The sequence below is a fragment of the Triticum dicoccoides genome, chromosome 4A (genome assembly GCF_002162155.2).
Source record: "Triticum dicoccoides isolate Atlit2015 ecotype Zavitan chromosome 4A, WEW_v2.0, whole genome shotgun sequence".
Lineage (NCBI taxonomy): Eukaryota > Viridiplantae > Streptophyta > Magnoliopsida > Poales > Poaceae > Triticum > Triticum dicoccoides.
This window is the reverse complement of record NC_041386.1, coordinates 272,487,404-272,506,550: the sequence shown is the minus strand read 5'-3', so window position 1 is coordinate 272,506,550 and position 19,147 is coordinate 272,487,404.

The following is a 19,147-nucleotide window of genomic DNA, read 5'->3' as shown; positions in this document are numbered from 1 at the left end:
GTGGTGGCTGGTCCTATTTATCGTGGCCTTGGTCCTCTTCCCAAATATTGAGCGGGAAGGGATCCCATAATGGCCAATTTAAAGGGGGACAGCTAGTACAAGCTATCCTGGCAAAAGCAGTCTTCGCGTGCCAAAGGCTCTGGTGGTGACACCGTCTAGGGCTCCACGGTGACCTCCGTCCTGCCGTCCTCCTGGTCTTGGTCTCGTTGGACCAATATGGGAACCTTTTCTTGACGCCTTGGTACTCCACGCCAGCGCCTGCTTCCTTAGCACCAAGAGGAAACAAGGACACTATGCGCGCTGGCGCCCGCCTAGCGCCCGCCTGTCGTTGGTCCTTATGGCTCACGTCACTAGAACCTCGCTAGGTTTGCCTAGCCTTGAACTCTCCACCCCTCGCGAGCCAGCCTGGCGAGGCCGCTCCTGAGGAGGTCTTGTGTCACCCGCCTCGCGAGGCTTGGCCCCTCGCGATGGTCTTGAGTCTTTGCTGGTGAAGATGGGATGTACGTGCTCGCTCGCAGAGCCACGCCATGGGCCGCAGGCTGGCAAGTCTCGGGACCCCCATTCCCAGAATGCCGACAGTAGCCCCTAGGCCCAAGGCGCGATCAGGCTTGGCTTCGAGGCGAAGCCAAAGGCCAAGTGCGAAGCGCCGTGCGCCCCAATAGCCTGCGGCCATGGTCGACGCGTGGCGGTTGATTGGACGTGGGCATCTCCGCTTCCCCATGCTGTCTCGGCAACTGCCTGACTGGACAAGTCCCTGCGACATGCAAGGAAAACCATCATTACCTGTGATCGTGGGGGGTGCTGGTTGGCCTTCTCCTGGTATAAATGGGAGGTGGCGGAGCCCCCGTCGCCCATCTTTCCTCTGCCTCTCCCACTTCTTCTCTGCCGAGATGGCGCCGAGGGGCCTTCGTGAGATTTGGCTGCAACACACCGACTGCGACGCCCAGCGACCAGAGCGGAGATTGGAGCCGTTACCTCCGGGAAGATCGTCATGACCCGAAGCTGGGGTGAGATTACCCAGGTCTGCCGCGCAGAGGGCGCCCTCGCGATCCACTTCGAGTACGACGGCGCCTCCGTGATGCTCTTCATGGTCTTCGACGAGGAGGGCTGCCGCCTGGAGTGCTACCCTGAAGGAGGTCACCATGTCAGCGCAACGGCGGGCGTTGGGCCTGCTGCAGGACTCACCTGTAGCTCCTCCAGCGACAACGGCAACTCCTGGTTGTCCAGCGATTCTCCCAAGCTCGTGGAGTCTCCAGAGACGAGCGATGATAGCTATGTGCCCCCGAGATCATGCCGAGCCCGGAGTAGAGCTGCAGCATCAGGCCGCCGCCGGCGCTAATCTGGATGAGGTTGGCGCCGGTCTCGGGTGGCCCACTGTTGATGATGGCGTCATCCACAGGGGCACCTATAGTTAGGACTCTCTAGGTTCTTGTCTTTTGTTCCCTGCGAGGAATCAGGAAATGGACCCCGCTAGGGCATGCAAGGCTTTTGTAGTGTCCTTTGTTGACATTATCCTTATCATGAATTCGTGCGTGTGCGTGCTCCGTTCTAGCACGGTTTCCCATTTCCATCCTCGTGACGGCGAGGTGCTCTGCACCGACAGGTCCCGGTCCCCAGGCAGGCTTCAGCCGTCGCTGGTGTGCCAGGTCGCGTGCCATGGTCAAGGCCAGGAGGTGAGCGGCCCGAGGTCCAGTACGAGCCCCTAAGGCGCGATGCTCAGGAGGTCCCCTTTGGCGCACAAGCGACCGCCGAGAGGTAGGAGAGGGAGACTACGTCACCGTAGCGGGGCTACACCAATGAGAACTCTACGCTGTAGCGGTTGATTGAGCGCGAAACTTATCTTGGCAATCTGGGGTTGGTTCCTCGCGAGACGCTAGGCTGGGGCGTCGGCCGCTGCTGAGTAGCTAGGTCAGACCCGTGCGGGCCTCCCCTTCCTCCCCATGTTCTTCTTGGTGCTCTACGTCCTCAGGTCCCGGCTCTTGAGCGATCTCAGCCGCCGCTGGTATGCCAGGTCGCGTGCCATGGTCAAGGCCAGGGAGTGAGGGCTGGAGAGCCAGTAAGAGCTCCTGAGACGCGATGCTCAGGAGCCTCCCTTTCAACGCGCAAGCGAATCGCATGAGAGAAGAGGGAGAGTCTGCAGCACTGCCTGCCGTAGCCTCCATGAAGTTCCTGCAAGTTAACGCGAGGGATTGCCCGAGCCACCATGGTGATTATTGATTCGCCTCCGGTACGTGGGAGGGGGATCCCTGCTGCGGAGAGCCCCCGGGGTGTGTACAGCCCCTCCTTGACACGTGTCTTGCACGGCAGGGCTAGACGAGGTGTGTCTGGGCACTCGTGAGCTGGCGCAGGACTCACGAGGCCCTACCTCAAGGCGGGTTCCGCCTAGTCTTGGTTCTTGTTTGCTGTCTTGGTCCTGCGAGGTGGTTAGACAACTTGCGCCGAACGAATCTCCTGAGGTTATTGCGTGAGAAAGCCAAGCACCAACGGCCCCTAGAAGGTGACGTGAACGGGGCCGGCCCACTAAACAGAGCTCGGTCGTTGGATTTATCGACGCTGCAGGGACGGGCCCGAGCACAGACACCGTGCCTAATCGTCTCACGTGAAGGGTCCTGAAGAAAGACGACCGGCGGATGGTTCCCGCGATGGGCGACAATCAAGCAGGTGATAGTCATAGATAGATTAAGCTTGAAAGGCAACCTAGCTTAGGTAAATGCATAAACGATACGCACCACTGGGTCCGGCCCGAGCGGCTTGGGGATGATGCAGCCCGAGGGGCGCCCCCAGCAAGGTAAGCTAAATACATAAAGAAGGAAAGATACATGCCACAGGGACAGACCCAAACGGCCTGGGAATAATGCAGCCCCCTGGGCGCTCCCAGCTAAATGAACTTGGAAAATGTCATCTGGTTCTGTTGATGAAGGGGTGTTGAGGTAGCTGAAGATAAGCGGCGAAGGGGTTGTCCCTCATGAGCCACCGGGGCCCTGAGCCTCGGGAGGCTCTAGGGGTCCTAGCTGTTCCTTGAGGACTGTCTCCATCTCTGCCAGGACTGCGTGGTGCCTGGCCTCCTGACCCACCATGATGGTCGGAAGGTTGCGCTGGAAGGCAACGGCCACGCTCGGCAGGCCGAACGGCATGCGAACATAGTTGTGAGGTGGACCTTCGCATCAACCGACAAGCGAAGGCCAGAAGCGCTCCTGAGATGCGGCTCGGTTGAGCCCTAGTATGTCGATGCAGACGCGCAGCTCACCACCCTTGCCTGGGTGGGGAGCAGCACCAGGTAGGCGGCGGTCACCGCGTATTGCTCTTGCTTCCTAAAGCTCCTGAGATACCTTGGTGATGAACTCCTGAGAACCGGGCGCTCCCTGCCTAGTGTCCTCCTGAAGGAAACGTGCCATGAAACATGCCTCCATGTGGTGCCCGAGTGTCTCCCTCGTGACGTTGGTGAGGTCTAAGGCCCTCTAGAAGAGAGCCCCTGAGCCCTACCCGAGGAGGGCGCCGGGCGCACCTTCCTATGTGATAGAGGAGGCGCCCCAGGTGCGGTCGCTGATCCTGACAAGGTGCCACTTGCGGTGCTTCCCTCCTATGGCCCGGAACGGAGTTGCTGCTTCTTCTTCTTGGCGACGACCTCCGGAGGGTACCGAGCTGCATTGTGGCCAGGGTCTTCGATTGACGCTGCTTGGAAGGCGCGCTCGAGGGAGCACACCGCATCTCTTTCTTCACAGGGGACTGTGATGATCCCGCCGCTTCCTGGCATCTTGAGGATGTTGTAGCCGTGGTGCGTCACGGCCATGAACGTGGCTAGGGCCGGATACCTGAGGATGGCATTGTATGGCAGATGGATGTGGGCGACGTCGAAGTCGATGAGCTCAGAGCGGTAGTTGTTGCGCTGCCCAAAGGTGACTGGGAGGCGGACCTGACCGATCGGCGTGGTGGAGCCGTCAGTCACTCATGAGAAAGGCTTGGTGGGCAGAAGTTGATCATAGGACAAGCCCTAAATGTTGGTGGGTTGAGGCGGACCTGACAGCAGCTGGTGTTGTGGCTATGCAGGTTATAGAAGGCGCAGAATGGTCGGCTGCTCTTTGATGGCTCGGGCTGGTCCCTGCCGCGCTTTGTGTCCGGTTCCGCCGCGAGCATGGCTGCTCCCTTGCGCTTCACGTCTTTGGCCTAGGCTTTCTTCTCCTCCGGGTCCGCAGCCGGGTGCTCGAGGAGGGAGAGGCGCCCCTCCTCAGCTCTTGTGCACTTGGTCACCAGGTTGAATAGCTCCAGTGATGTGCACAACTCCTCGTGGATGGCGAGCTCCTCCTTCATCTTAACGTCGCGGACGCCATCGGAAAACACAGAGATGATGGCCTCGTCCTTCACCTTGGGGATCTTGATGAGAACATTGTTGAAGCACTGGATGTACTTCTGGAGGTTCTCTCCTGGTTGTTACTTGACGTGGCGCAGGTCAGCCGCAGCCGGTGGGCGGTCGCGAGTGCCCTGAAAGTTGGCGACGAAACGGTCGCGCATCTCATGCCAGGAGGAGATTGATCCTAGAGGTAGATTCAGGAGCCAGGAGCGGGCACCATCCTTGAGAGCCATGGGAAACCAGTTCGCCATGACTTTCTCGTCGCCATTGGCTGCCTCGATGGTCAGCTCTTAGAGCTGTAGGAACTCCGTGGGGTCGGGGGTGCCGTCGTAGCGAGGAGGCAGATCCGGCTTGAACTTGTACGGCCAAGCGACGCTACACAGCTCAGGGGTGATGGCGTGGTAGCCTACCGTGGTGACTGGGACTCTACGCTGGTGGAGAACTTGTCCTTGATGGCGTCCGCGTGCCACTGCCGTAGGTGGCATGCGGTTTCACCATGGCTGCGCAGGGAGCATCGAGGCGTTTTCTCGTGGCCGAGGGACTTGTTGGCAGCTTCTTTCTTCTTGCGCGGGTGCCGAACACGGCAGATCGTGTCGTGGGGCCGCGCGCCTGGGCACCAAGACTCCGTCTTGGGGCAGAGGTGGTGGTGGTTCTTCTTGGGCCACACTGCCCGTGGCTAGCGGAGGGCGAGGCATCGAAAGGGACGGCACAGGGGAGCCCCCTACGGGGCTAACCAGCTTGGCGATGCGGTTGAGCCAGTCCTCGTAGACGTCGTCGATTGGGCGATAGCGCAGGAGCTCGCGCGCCATGCACAAAGCGGCCTGTACGTCCACGAGACCACGACGAGCATGGGACGATGAACCGGCCGGGGTCAGCGATGGAGTGACGGTGCGGCCGTCCCGCCGCACCGAGGGGTGCAGCAAGGATGCTTGGTGCTCATTCCCTGATGGGCCGGTGGCAGCGTTGGCGGCAGGCGACGGAGAACGATGAGGCGGCCCGCCGATGGGAGCCATCTAAGCAACGCGGGTGGTGAGGGCAACCCAACGCTCAGCACGAGCGCGGTGAGCGTCCGACATGAAGACGATGAGACGACAGGACGCAGAGCGACAAAAGGGAAGCTTCGGCGCACCCCTGCCTGGCGTGCCAAATGTAGGATCATGGGTTCCGGCAAAACCCTCAAGGTTCGAACACCGGGGTGCGTGCGAAGATCTCTCCCTACCGATCCATGTCCTAACTCAGCTAAGATCTCAAGGGCTAACTTAATGAACTCGTAGCACAAGGGACACAAGATTTATACTGGTTAGGTCCACCGTTGTGGTGTAATACCCTACTCTAGTGTGGTGGTGGTGGATTGCCTCTCGGGCTGAGGATGAACAGTACAAGGGGAAGAACAGCCTCCTGAGGAGTGGTGTTCCTATGCTTAGTGGATGTGGTTGTGGGGATGAACTAGTTCTAGTCTAAGATGAGGTCGCTCCCCTAGCTACGATGGTGGCTAGTCGTACTTATTGTGGCCTTGGTCCTCTTCCCAAATATTGAGCGGGAAGGGATCCCACAACGACCAATTTGAAGGGGGACAGCTAGTACAAGCTATCCTGACAAAAGCAGTCTTTGCCTTCCAAAGGCTCTAGTGGTGACGCCGTCTTGGGCTCCATGGTGTCCTCCATCCTGCTGTCCTGCTGGTCTTGGTCTCGTTGCACCAATATGGAAACCTTTGCTTGACACCTCGGTACTCCGCGCATGTGCCCGCTTCCTTCGCACCAATGAGGAAACAAGGACAATGTGCGCGCTGGCGCCCGCCTGGCCTTGGTCGTCATGGCTCACATCACTAGAACCTCGCGAGGTTTGCCTGGCGTTGAACTCTCCACCCCTCACGAGCCATCTTGGCGAGGCCACTCCTGAGGAGGTCTTGTGTCACCCGCCTCGCGAGGCTTGGCCCCTCACTAGGGTCTTGAGTCTTTGCTGGTGAAGATGGGTCGTACGTGCCCGCTCGCAGAGTCACGCCGTGGGCCGCAGGCAGGCAAGTCTGGGGACCCCCATTCCCAAAACACCGATAGAGATGTGAGATAGGAGAGAAAGAGAAGTGGGAGGGGAAAGGAGTAGGTCACCTGTGTCGGCCGGACGATGAGGCGGGGTCAAGGTTGGCGGGGAGCTATGGGAGGAGCTCGTGTAGAGGAGGCAAGAACTGGTTGCCGCTGCTGATTGGATGGATGGATCAGGCAAGAGAGAAGGTGGTTGGCTCAGGATGGATCCCGAGAGAACAATGGCGGCGAACACGGATGGATGGGACAGCCCCCCTAAATATTCAGGTTCCTCTGTTTATATAGTAAGTGGGCTAGGTTTAGGGGGTATTTGGTCCGTCCAATCGTAATCGGGCGGACGGGAAAAATAGACTAGGAAAGCCCAAATAATAAACTGAAGATATTTTAGGGATGATCCGGACCCAACGGTCACTACTGCCCGGGCCAGGTTCGGGGAAGTTTCGGACGAGCAAGCGAAGGGTTTGTGCATTGAGCAATGAGATTAAGTGGCCAGAAAAGAGGGACTCGAAAAACCCGGTTGGTCTCGGAACGATCAATGAAGGCAGGGGCGCGACAACTATGAACGGATGCAAGCTATGAAAATAATGACGACACTGTGACAACCCGATTTTTGCCCTCTCTTATTTGCCTGATTTTCATTTGGATTTATTTTGAAAGTTGGGGTTTGAATCTTTTCATATGGACTTAGACACTTGGGTACTCTTGGCTTTCACCCAAGTGCATCATTCCCCTCTCTAATCATCATTCCCCTTCTGATCCATCTGAAAATAATCTTGGGAATATTTTTCTTACATGAAAAATATTCATTTTTCTTCTCTAAAACCCTAGCTAGTTCAATGAGTTCCAAAGCAACCCTCATTTTGCTTGCCCACAAAAATCTGATAAAATTCCCAAATATTCTTTGAACCCTAGGGCACCTTCCTGAGCAAAAATATTTCATCACTTTTTGGAATATTTTTATACAGAAAATATTTTCTATTCTGGACAGAAATAGTGGTTTCTACAGCAACTACCATTTTACTTGCTCCCTTGTGCCTGAATTTTCTTGTGCATCATCACCTTAGTAGATGATGGCTAGCCTCCAAAGCACAGCCCCCCAACTCCCATCCATTTGACCTTAGTAACATCTCAAAGTTACTGAACAGAAACTTACCTGGCGTGTAAAATCTTCTCAACTGCATCTGGAGCCAAACCAAAGTGTGGTAACATTCAAAACTACCATGAACAACATGCCAGACATGAAGTCTGGGCTTAGGTCGGCATGAGGTCAGAGTTCACGCGGTGACCGCGTTCGTCCAGGCCTGCGGGCATGCGGTCGACGCGCTCTGCGACGCACCCGAGCCTCTGTTGATCGCGTGCTCGCTTCCCCGCCTGCCTAAGCATACCAAAATTCGCCACCATCCTCGTCTCAATGCCATTAACTCCCCCCTGGCGCTCACCGATGCCGGAGCTCGCCGCAGCGAGCACGGGCACGGTCCGGCCAACCCAACAGTGCGGTGCGCACTGTGATTGTCGCCTTCTCCTCGTTCCTGTGCTCATCGTCGTTCGCCAACAGTCGCCGCGTGAGCTGCATCGCCTTCTCCCTCTCTCACTGATGCGCTCATCGCCGGGCGCCGTGGACAGGTGTCCACCGGCGAAGCCGGAACCCCCCTCCCCGCTCGCCAATAAATGGAGCCGCCCCCTTCCTCCTCGAGCACCATCCACCACTCCCACACACCCCACATGCGCCGTCCTCGAGCTCGAGCATGCTGGCGATCCCCTCTGGTCGCCGCAGTAGATCCAGCCCCTCCCAGGCCAGGACATTCCTTCCAGGGCCTCTGCCTCTCTCCGATGAAGCCATCCCGTCCCCCTAGAGCTCCTGAAGTTTCCCCTGTGTGATGTCTTCCTCATCTCCGGCGACCACCTCCCTCTGCCTCCGCTTGTGTGGTCGATTCCGACGCTGTCCGACCGCCCCTAGCTACGTTACAGTACGGGTAGGTGCACCTACATCCCCTCTCTCGATCCCTCACTCTCATTTTGGCCAAGGAGCCCTCATCACCGGCGAGAGCTCCGGTGAAGCCGCAACCCCCCTCTGTTTCCTTCTCCCCTCCTTCTCACCTGACTAGCGGGGCCCGCTAGTCAGCCACTCTGTACACGCGCAAAGTGGTACGAGTGGTGGCGCCCTGAGGCTTTACGCCTTCGACGTCACCCCCCTAGTCTATTTATCAAAATTCAAATTCAATTCAATTCCTGAGAGCTCCAAACAGCTATAACTCTTTAACCATAAGTCCAAATGAATTGATTCTTTTTGCATTATGTTCTTTGCAAAGAAATCTAGAAGCTCACCAAAGATGAGATTTTTCTGAGCTGTCTAGAATTTCTGGTGATTTTCAGAAGAGTTCTTGATATTTTCTTCTTGTGTTTAAATTTATTTTCAGAGGGTGAGGCTTGTCTTGAGGATCACCAGAAGGCTTGTGAACCTCATCTGCACTAAGGCAAGCCACATCAACATTTTCATGGTGCCATTTCAATATTGATGATTTTCTTACTTGAATGAAATGATTAATCCATGCATTTAAATAACTATTATGTTATTTAAATTCTGTTAAGTGTGTGTTAGTATTATGCTTGATTTACCGAACCTTGAAACTACCTTAGTTGGTAAACAAGCTAAGATCTAATTATGGTAATCATAAAATGATTTGCTATGCATATGAGTAATTGCTTAAAGTTATTTTCTTGCATAAATAAAATAGTTAAATTTGCTAGAAAATATCATGTTAAGTGCTTGTTTAGCCATTTTACTTAAGTTACAGAATGTTTGAACCTAACTTGGTTGGCAAAGAGAATATGATTTGCTTGTGGTGATAGTAAAATCTTTGCTATGCATATGAGAAACTAATCGAAGTTATTTTCTTGCATGATAAAATGATAATACTTGCTGCAAAATATATTGTTAAAGTGAGAGTTACCCTGACCAGGAAAGTAATATAAGTTGTTGATGCTTATGTTAGTGTGAATATGGTTGACATCAATCATTGTCGTTAATATGTGATGCATGTGTAGTATTGCATTTCATGGCATGCTATGACACCGGTCATCTTCATTTTAAGTTGAACCCGAATATAACTCAACTTGAATATATCGTTGACTGGATCATGGTGCCGCTGAATCGAGATTTTCCCAGTGCAACCACATTTTCCTTCGTGGGAAGGCCTTGATTCGGTCCATTGACATGCCTCTGGTCGGCTCCTCCAACTAGCGAAGGTTATAGGCATGCCTACCCTGGCCCGGTAAGCAGGCATAACCTTGTGTGCCCGTTGTTGATATTATGGTACCTGGTCCCCGAGTGGGATCGTTTTGGCCACGACGGTGGTCGTTGTGTCTTTGGTAGACATGGGGCCACCCAGGACTAGCCCGTTGGGGATTGGGTCGGAGTGGCTGGGAGAGTGTCATGGAAATGGAAGGGTTTTGTCGGAATGTCGTTGGTCCACCCGAATGGGAGTGCGAGGCCATGGGTTCCGTGGTGTGGGTGCTACCTCTGTAGAGTGTATAATCTATCGATAGACGAGTCCATGGTCACGGACACCTCGTAGTAGGTCCCACCATGAGTCAATGTTTAATAAACCTGCACACTAAGTTATGAACTTTGCACTGATGATGATGGCGGAAAGGTCATCGAGATGTTCGAGACCGAATATGGGTTGTGGTTGTGATCGCCGTAAGGATCACAAGTTACTCTGGTCAAGACCATGATGGTGGTTTGGTTGTGATCGCTGTAAGGATCACGAGTTACTCTAGTTAAGACCACGATGGTAGTTTGTTTGTGATCCGAGAATGATCACGGCTGGTAAGTCGGTCCCGAGGGACGTCTATCCCAAGAGCATGAGCACAACATGTTGGAACATTATTGCATTATTAATTGTTTAAATATCATGATATTGTTTGTCATTATGATTATGCCTGTTGTGAGCTTGCAAGTACATTCAATGTATTGACCAGGCGTGTCATGCCAGATTTCAGGAAAGTCGCGTTGGAAAGGAGTGCTGCTCGAGTCTAGATCGTGTCCACATCGGTGTCCCTATGCTATGGAGTTTCCGCTACGATGTTGTTCCGCTATCGCGTAGTTGTATGATCGAGGCCCCTGTATGTCCACTAAATAATGTACATATTGTTCAGCCGCACCATGCGTGCTGCTCGGCCTCGACATCTGTTGTAATATAAACTCTAATCCGCTAGCATAAATAAAGCAGTTGTTTTTCTATACCAAGATGTTGTGTGTTGCCAGAAGACATGGTCTCTGGGATGGCAATGCAGGGTAAACTGGTCGCTCTGAGCCGGGGTGCCACGACGCTTGGTATCAGAGTCACACTGACTATAGGCCACGCTAGACTACGACGTGTTAATTGGATGTTAGATACGAGTTTAAGTTGAGTGTTGGTAGCAATTGTAGCTGGTTGTTGCATTGTATGCCCTTGATTTATATTTTTATGCTAACCTGCTAATGGTTGTGAGTGTAGATGGCTCCGGTGCCGCATTCGTGCCAGTTGCAGCTGATGCCGTACGCATCACCGCACCTCCTTCGCAACATGTGGTGTCGGCTGTACCCCCTCGGAGACGATCCAGTCTATCATGTGTACCAGGAGAGTCTAGCTAATTCCGTGTATGAGTATCATGCAGTGGTTACTCTGCGTGCTAGTTCCGATTCCGGCTCTTACACTCGTACTTCTCAGAGTGGTTATGCCTCTACCGCTTCTCAGGCTGTCCAATTTGCTGCATTCGAGGTCCTTATCAAGCTTCGCTACAACGAGGTCCGAATGAAAAACCACCCAGGTTTCTTTTACTACCCTTCTCTGCATGACAATTGTCGTGTCCGTTTCTAGATCATTGATCCGGAGTCTGATAGCTTTGCTAGCCACCTTGTTCATTATGTCACTGGTAGCTATCTTATGATCCACGAGCTGGCTCGAGAGCTGACTCCTGCCCATAATGCTTTAGCCGCTTCTTTGGTTACTACTAGATCTTCCACTACTCCATTTTCTTTGGGATTTATGATGCAAAATGGACATATCAACTCCCCCAACCTTAGACCTCGCTTGTCCTCAAGCGAAAGCCGAAATCGAAAAATATGTCCACATGTTTAGAGATAGAGGTGTCGATAAAAATAAAATACAGACATGAGGGCATCATGATCATTCTTAGAACAACAACTTATATAGTTCTTGTTATATGATCTCTTATGCTAGAGTAACAATTCAATCACAATTTCAAGTATGAATCATAAACTTCATTGAAAACTAACAAACTATAATCTCAGTCATTGGAGCAATTGCAATTTATCGTAACATAGGAAAGAGTCAATATAAGAGCTTTTTAGCAAGTCCACATAGTCAACTATCATATAGTCTTTCACAATTGCTAACACTCACGCAATACTTATGGGTATGGAGTTTTAATCGGACACAGAGAAATATAGGGGCTTATAGTTTTGCCTCCCAACGTTTTACCTCAAAGGTAATGTCAACAATAATAGTTCATGAAAACTCACATCCAATTAGCCAGATATACCAGGATCTTTCCAACATGTTATGCTTGCCAAAAGATAAAATGTAAAAAGGAAGGGTGAAGATCACCATGACTCTTATGTAAGGTAGGAGATAAAAGTAAAAGATAGGCCCTTCGCAGAGGGAAGCAGAGGTTGTCATGCGCTTTTATGGTTGGATGCACAAAATCTAATGCGAAAGAACGTCACTTTATATTGCCACTTGTGATATGGACCTTTATTATGCAGTCCGTCGCTTTTATTTCTTCCATATCACACGATCGTACAAAGCTTATTTTCTTCCACACTAATAAGTCATACATATTTAGAGAACAATTTTTATTGCTTGTACCGATGACAACTTACTTGGAGGATCTTACTCAATCCATAGGTAGGTATGGTGGACTCTCATGGCAAAACTGGTTTAAGGGTGTTTGGAAGCACAAGTAGTATCTCTACTGGGTGCAAAGAATTTTGGCTAGCATGAGGAGGAAAGGCAAGCCCAATCATGTTGTATGATCCATGACAATATAATCTATCTTAGATGTAAGAAAACATAACCCATTACGTTGTCTTCCTTGTCCGGCGTCAACTTGTAGGATCGAAAGTATGTCTAGAGGGGGGGGGGGTGATTAGACTACTTGACCAATTAAAAATCTATCCTTTCCCAATTTTAGTCTTTGGCAGATTTTAGCTATCTTAGCACAAGTCAAGCAATCTTAACACAATTCAAGCAAGCATGCAAAGAGTCTATGAGCAGCGGAAAGTAAAGCATGCAACTTGCAAGAATGTAAAGGGAAGGGTTTGGAGAATTCAAACGCAATTGGAGACACAGATGTTTTTATCGTGGTTCCGATAGGTGGTGTTATCATACATCCATGTTGATGGAGACATCAACCCAGGAAGGCTAACGGTTGCGCAAGTCCACGGAGGGCTCCACCCACGAAGGGTCCACGAAGAAGCAACCTTGTCTATCCCATCATGGCCATCGCCCACGAAGGACTTGCCTCACTAGCAGTAGATCTTCACGAATTAGGCGATCTCCTTGCCCTTACAAACTCCTTGGTTTAACTCCACAATCTTGTCGGAGGCTCCCAAGTGACACCTAGCCAATCTAGGAGACACCACTCTCCAAGAAGTAACAAATGGTGTGTTGATGATGAACTCCTTGCTCTTGTGCTTCAAATGATAGTCTCCCCAACACTCAACTCTCTCTCACAGGATATGGATTTGGTGGAAAGAAGATTGGAGTTGAAAGCAACTTGGGGAAGGCTAGAGATCAAGATTCATATGGTGGGAATGGAATATCTTGGCCTCAACACATGAGTAGGTGGTTCTCTCTCAGAAAATGTGTATTGGAAGTGTAGGTATGTTCTGATGGCTCTCTCCTCGAATGAAGAGTGGGTGGAGGGGTATATATAGCCTCGACACAAAAACTAACCGTTACACACAATTTACCAATCTCGGTGAGACCGAATTGAGAAACTCGGTCGGACCGATTTAGCAAACCTAGTGACCGTTAGGATTTTCGGTGGGATTAAGATGCAACTCGGTCGGACCTATATGGTTAGGGTTAGGGCATAACGTAATCTCGGTGTGACCGATTACACAAACTCGGTGGGACCGATTTTGGTAATAAGCTAACTAGAGAGTTGGTCAGGTAAACTCGGTGGGACCGATTTGCTCATTTCGGTGGGACCGAAATGTTACAAAAGGGAAATAGAGAGTTTACATTGCAATATCAGTGGGACTGATCACTCATCTCGGTAGGACCGAAACGTTACGAAGGGAAACAGAGAGATTACAACCCCATCTCGCTGTGACCGAGATCCCTATCGGTGAGAAAGATTTGCCTAGGGTTTGTGGCAGTGGCTATGACATCTGAACTCGGTGGTGCCGGATAGAAAGAATCGGTGGGGCCGAGTTTGACTTTTGGTTTACGTCATATGTGGATGTGGGAAGGTAGTTGAGGGTTTTGGAGCATATCACTAAGCACTATGAAGCAAGAACCTCATCAAGAAACACCTCATCCCTCCTTGATAGTATTGGATTTTCCTATAGACTCAATGTGATCTTGGATCACTAAAATATAAAATGTAGAGTCTTGAGCTTTGAGCTTGAGCCAATCTTTTTGTCCTTAGTATTTTGAGGGGTCCACTTTCCTCATCCATGCCATGCCATTCATTGAGCTTTTCCTGAAATATTAATCTTGGAATAATGTTAGCTCAATGAGCTATATGTTGTTAGGAATTACCAAAACCACCCAGGGATAGTTGCACTTTCAATCTCCCCCTTTTTGGTAATTGATGACAACATATAGATCAAAGCTTCGACGAATGATAATAAGAGTGAAAAACATTGTCGCTTTGAGAAGTATGTGAAAAGCAAGAGCTCCCCGTAAATTTGTGCATAGTTTATGATTTGCTTTGGACTACAAATGCACAAAGAGTTAGGCTCATGGGTTACTCTTCCATGTCACATACATCTTTGTGGAGCGCTCAAAATGATAATAATTAAGTACATGCACTCACCACCAAGCAAAAGTGAATGATCATATAGGGATAAAATGATAATGTCATCCAACAAGCATTAATGTAGCATATGATCAAACACACATGATCATCCAAGTATCACAAAAGACAGAAAGTATATCATTCTAGCAAATAAAGTTCAACCACCAAAGCAAGAGAGAATAAAAAAACAACACTCTCTCTCGAAGCCTATGATCTATACATTTTTCTCCCCCTTTGGCAACAAGTTACCAAAAAGTTCATAGAAAATGCATAGCACTAGATCGTCTCTCAGGCTTGGTCTTCAGGTGGTGGTGTCCGAAGAACTCCAAGAACGAAGGCTTTAGTCGATGTAGATGGAGCTAGTGGAGTAGGTGCTGGAGCTTGTGGCACTGAAGCTGTAGCTGGTGCAGATGAAGTGGCTCTGGTGTCTGTTACTGGCACTGCAGTTGACCTCTGAGCTATAGGCACTCTGGCAAATGCATTAGTGGTTGTCTTGCCCTTCCTCTCCTGCATATCATCCTGAAGTTGCTCCACAACAGACTGGATCTCAGTTACCTTCACATCCATGTCATAGAACTTCTGCTCCACTATCCTTTCCAAGCTCTCCTAGTTTTGAGTCAGGGTGGCCAGCCCTTTCTCAATCCTTAGAGTGGATGCAATCAAGTAGCCAAGCTGATCTTGCTTGCTCTTCAGAAGATACTAAGATGCCTCTTCCATGGTTGGCATCTTTGCAGCTTTCTTAGCCTTTGCCTTCTCCCTCTTTGCTTGAACGTGCACAGAAGTTGGCTCATCCTCATTCATAACCACTTGGTTGTCCTCAAAGTCTGGATAGATAGGCATGTGCTCCTTGTCCAACAAGTATGTGCCAGTGCCCATCTTGGAGTTAATCAACTCCTGGATCTGTGGTGCATACCCACAACTTCTCTTTTGGTCAGCAGTTGTCCTCTTGATAGTCTCAACTATAAGACTCATGACCTTGAACTTTTGTGGCACATAAAATATATGTAGCAGATTGATGGAGTGGTCTGTGATCATTCTGTGATCACCAGACTTGGGCAGAATAGTGTGCCTGAGGATCCAACTGATAGTAGGAAGTCCTGGCAGCAGGTGTTTCACTGATCCAAATTGGTGAGTCTCAAGATCTGCATCAGGAATCTCCGTGTACATGCTAGCCATGGAGTTGTGATCCTTCTTCTTCTTGGCATAGACATCCAAGTCATCTTCATTCTCCTCAGGAGCATTGATCAATTGAGCCTATTCTGCTACTGTTGACTGGTATCTAGTGCCTTCAGACATCCAGACTATCTTGCCATCTGGGTAGAAGTGAGTTGTGGAGTAGAACTGCATGATAAGCTCATCATTCCACTTTGTGAGCTTCTGAGCCACAAACTCATCAACTCCACAAGCCTTGAAACTGTCATATACTCCTGGATAATGTTCTTCATTCTCCTTGATGTACTCCTAGTTGACCCATCTCATGTCACATACTATTGGTTTCTTGTCAAGCAACACTGTCTCATAAAAATCCTAATGTTCGTTGGTATGGAACCTGTAGTCCACAGCAGTTCTCCTTCTGGTGGCATATGGATCTGACTCTCTCCATAGCCTCAATCTTGAGACCTTCCTGATCTTCATGTTTTCTGCTACCGGATGAGCATCATTATGATCTGGAATTTTTGGCTTTAACTTCCTCAAAACATGTTTCTCATCATCTTCTTCTTCAGCAACAGTTTCAGGCACTGGGGCCTTGTTTTTCTCAGCAGCTGGAATGTTCCTAGTACTCCTCTTTGGTGTAGTTTTGTGTTTTGGAGTAGCTGGCTTGGGAGCATCTTTGGGCTTAGATGAAGCAGCCTCTGATCTTATGGCATCTCCCATAAGTTTCTGTGCCTTAGGTGCAGGTGCAGCATCCTCTTCCTCTTCCTCTTCTTCAGAGTCTTTCATGATTGAAGATCCCTCAAGCACTCTGGCAGTGGTCTTCTTGACACTCTCTTTCCTTTTCTTTTCTTCCACAACCTGCTCTTTGGGTGCATATCCCAATGTCTCTTGAGTAGATGCTCTGGCTTTAGACATTGGAGCTCTCTTGGCAGGAACCTTTTGCTTCATCCCTGGCTTGGTGGCAACAGCTGTGCCATATTCCTCTTTGAGCACTTTCCTCTTTGAGGTGCTTTCTTCTTCCTCAACTACATAGTATTCATCCTCAGATTCAGAAGTTTTCTTCTTTCTGGCCCTGGTGGCAGCTTTTGGCAAGTTGCTGGGTGTGCTCCTGCTTCCATCATCTGAGATGCTAGAGGGACTAGTGCCCTCACTCATGTGAACCTGCTCCTCTGACTTGTTCTGACTGTCACTTTGATCAGACATAATGTAATCTCTGACAGATGACCCTGTGAATAGATTATAGATGAGGTAGAGTGGATGAGCATCACAAAATACAGAGGTTTTTGCAAAAGAATGAATCACAAACTTAGTTTTAGTTTTCCTCAGAAAGCATTTCCAATCAACTGACTTGTAAACTCGGTGATAGTGAAGCAGCTGTTCGAACCTAAACTAGTGAACTCGGTCAGACCGAGTCACAGTTCGGTGGCACCGAGACTGCTAGGGTTTCACAAAGTCCTAAACTCGGTCACACAGATTTTCAATTCTCGGTCAGACCGCGAATCACATGTGCAATGGCCTGAGCTGAATCGGTGGTACCGAGTTCCACAGCTCGGTTGGTCCGACATGGTTTCGTCGGAAACCTAACCCTAAATTTTCAAATCATCTCTAATCTACGGAGTGTTTTTGACTGAATAAGATAGTTTCAATCGTGGCAAGATTCATGGTGAACACAATGTGCTAGGAATCAGATAAGGATAGCACAGCGATCAAGTTCATACCCTAGTTCAGCGATGAACTCACTACGGCAGCAACGGCGGGGATGATTCCCATTGACGGCGAGAGAGACCACTGGTAGGAGGCAACTGGCGACGAGGAGGACGATCCGGAGACCCTGGAGGTAGAGCGGGCTAAGCGCGGGCAAAAGAGTTCGGAGAAAATTTCCAAAATTTTGCCCGTGGGTATATATAGCCCGACCTTGTCGGTGTGACCGAGTGGAACAACTCGGTGGCACCGAGATGCATAACTGCAAGCAGTTGTTGCAACTCGGTGTGACCGAAAAGTTCAAATCGGTTGCACCGAGATTGAAAACCTAGATCGACTTAGTGATCTCAGTATGACCGAAATGGTTGAATCGGTCAGACCGAAATGCACAAAGAAGTTTTGGAAGTTTAAGTCTATGACGAATCAGGGACTCCAAGTGCTCCTCACACAGAGTGGTTCGAATATGACTTGATCAAATTTTGTGATGTAGCATGAATAGAGTTTGAGACGAGAAAAACGTAGATAGCTAGAGAAGGTTCTTAGGCATTCTTGTCCATCCACTTTGCAAGAGGAAAAAGAAACAAATCAATCAAAACAACAAGTGGATCTCCTTGAATGAGTAAATTATGCAACCAACATGCTCACACAATAAAATGGCAATTGAAATATGTGGCAAAGCATGCACAACCAATTCTAGCATCTATCAAGCAATTGGCGATGACTAGGTCATCTATATATGAGTATATTGACATAGGAGTCAAATGAGAACATTTGATCATAGGTCATACTCATCGTTTAAGAACAAGTGGGGTTACCACCTTTACATAAAGCGTTGTTGTTTTCACACCATTAGAGTTGCTTTAGCTCAATTCTTAGAGTAAGGCTCCCCCTAGATGTGAGATCCCCCCGAAGAGGGATGAACTAACCTTGGGTTTTGTCGATGATGACTTCATGTAGATGTTGAAGATGTGGATGCTCAATGTTGATGTAGATCATTTGGAGCTATCCTTTGGAGTGAGTTGCACATTCAATACCTAAACGGGTTAGTCCCACAAGGAACGAACAAGGATATCCATAGGCATAGAGTGATGCACACACAAGATGATGTCTATGAAAGCTTTAGGTTACCTTGTCCCTTGTCTTACCAACAAGAGGGTTTGTGACTCCTTGAACTAGTGCAAGATGTGGAAGTTGATTGCACTCGTTCTTGCCAAAATGATAAGAGTGAACTATGTTGGCGGAGGCACCCTCAAGAACTCTCTAGTTCTTCTTCTTCGGGATCCACACCATCTTGATGGGAATCCTCGGAGTTGTAGTTGTACTTGATGAAGTGGAACTTGATGTAGTCTTGGGAACCCACTTGACCAAGGCCTTAGGAGCTTCTTCAAATGCATCAATTTCCTCCTGAAGGTTGTCCTTGCCTTTTTCCTTGTGGTCTTGTGGTGAAAGATCATCTTGAGCTTGTGTCCCTTTGAAAGAAGTAGGATCATACTTCTCTTGTTGAGGAACAAACTTCATCTTGGGGTATTGATCTTCTTCCCACTCAACTCCATTGGCATTGAACTTTCATTCAAAACCAACACCTTGGTTCTTCCGATGCCTTCCTTGCTTGCGTACAATTTCCTCGAATTGCTTACACCCGGCAAGGCTCTTGTAAACACCTTTCTCTATAATTCCCTTCAATAAGCTATTTTCTAGCTCAATTGTAACTTGGCTAAGAGAGTCATTAGTGGAATCAGGAGAACTACTAGAAGCAACAGCATTGGATTTAGCATGATTTTTGTTACTACTAGAGGAAGAATCTTTCTTGTTCTTGTTACTAGACTTGACTTGAGGCATGTAATTGTATAAGAGTAAACGCTTGGCGATG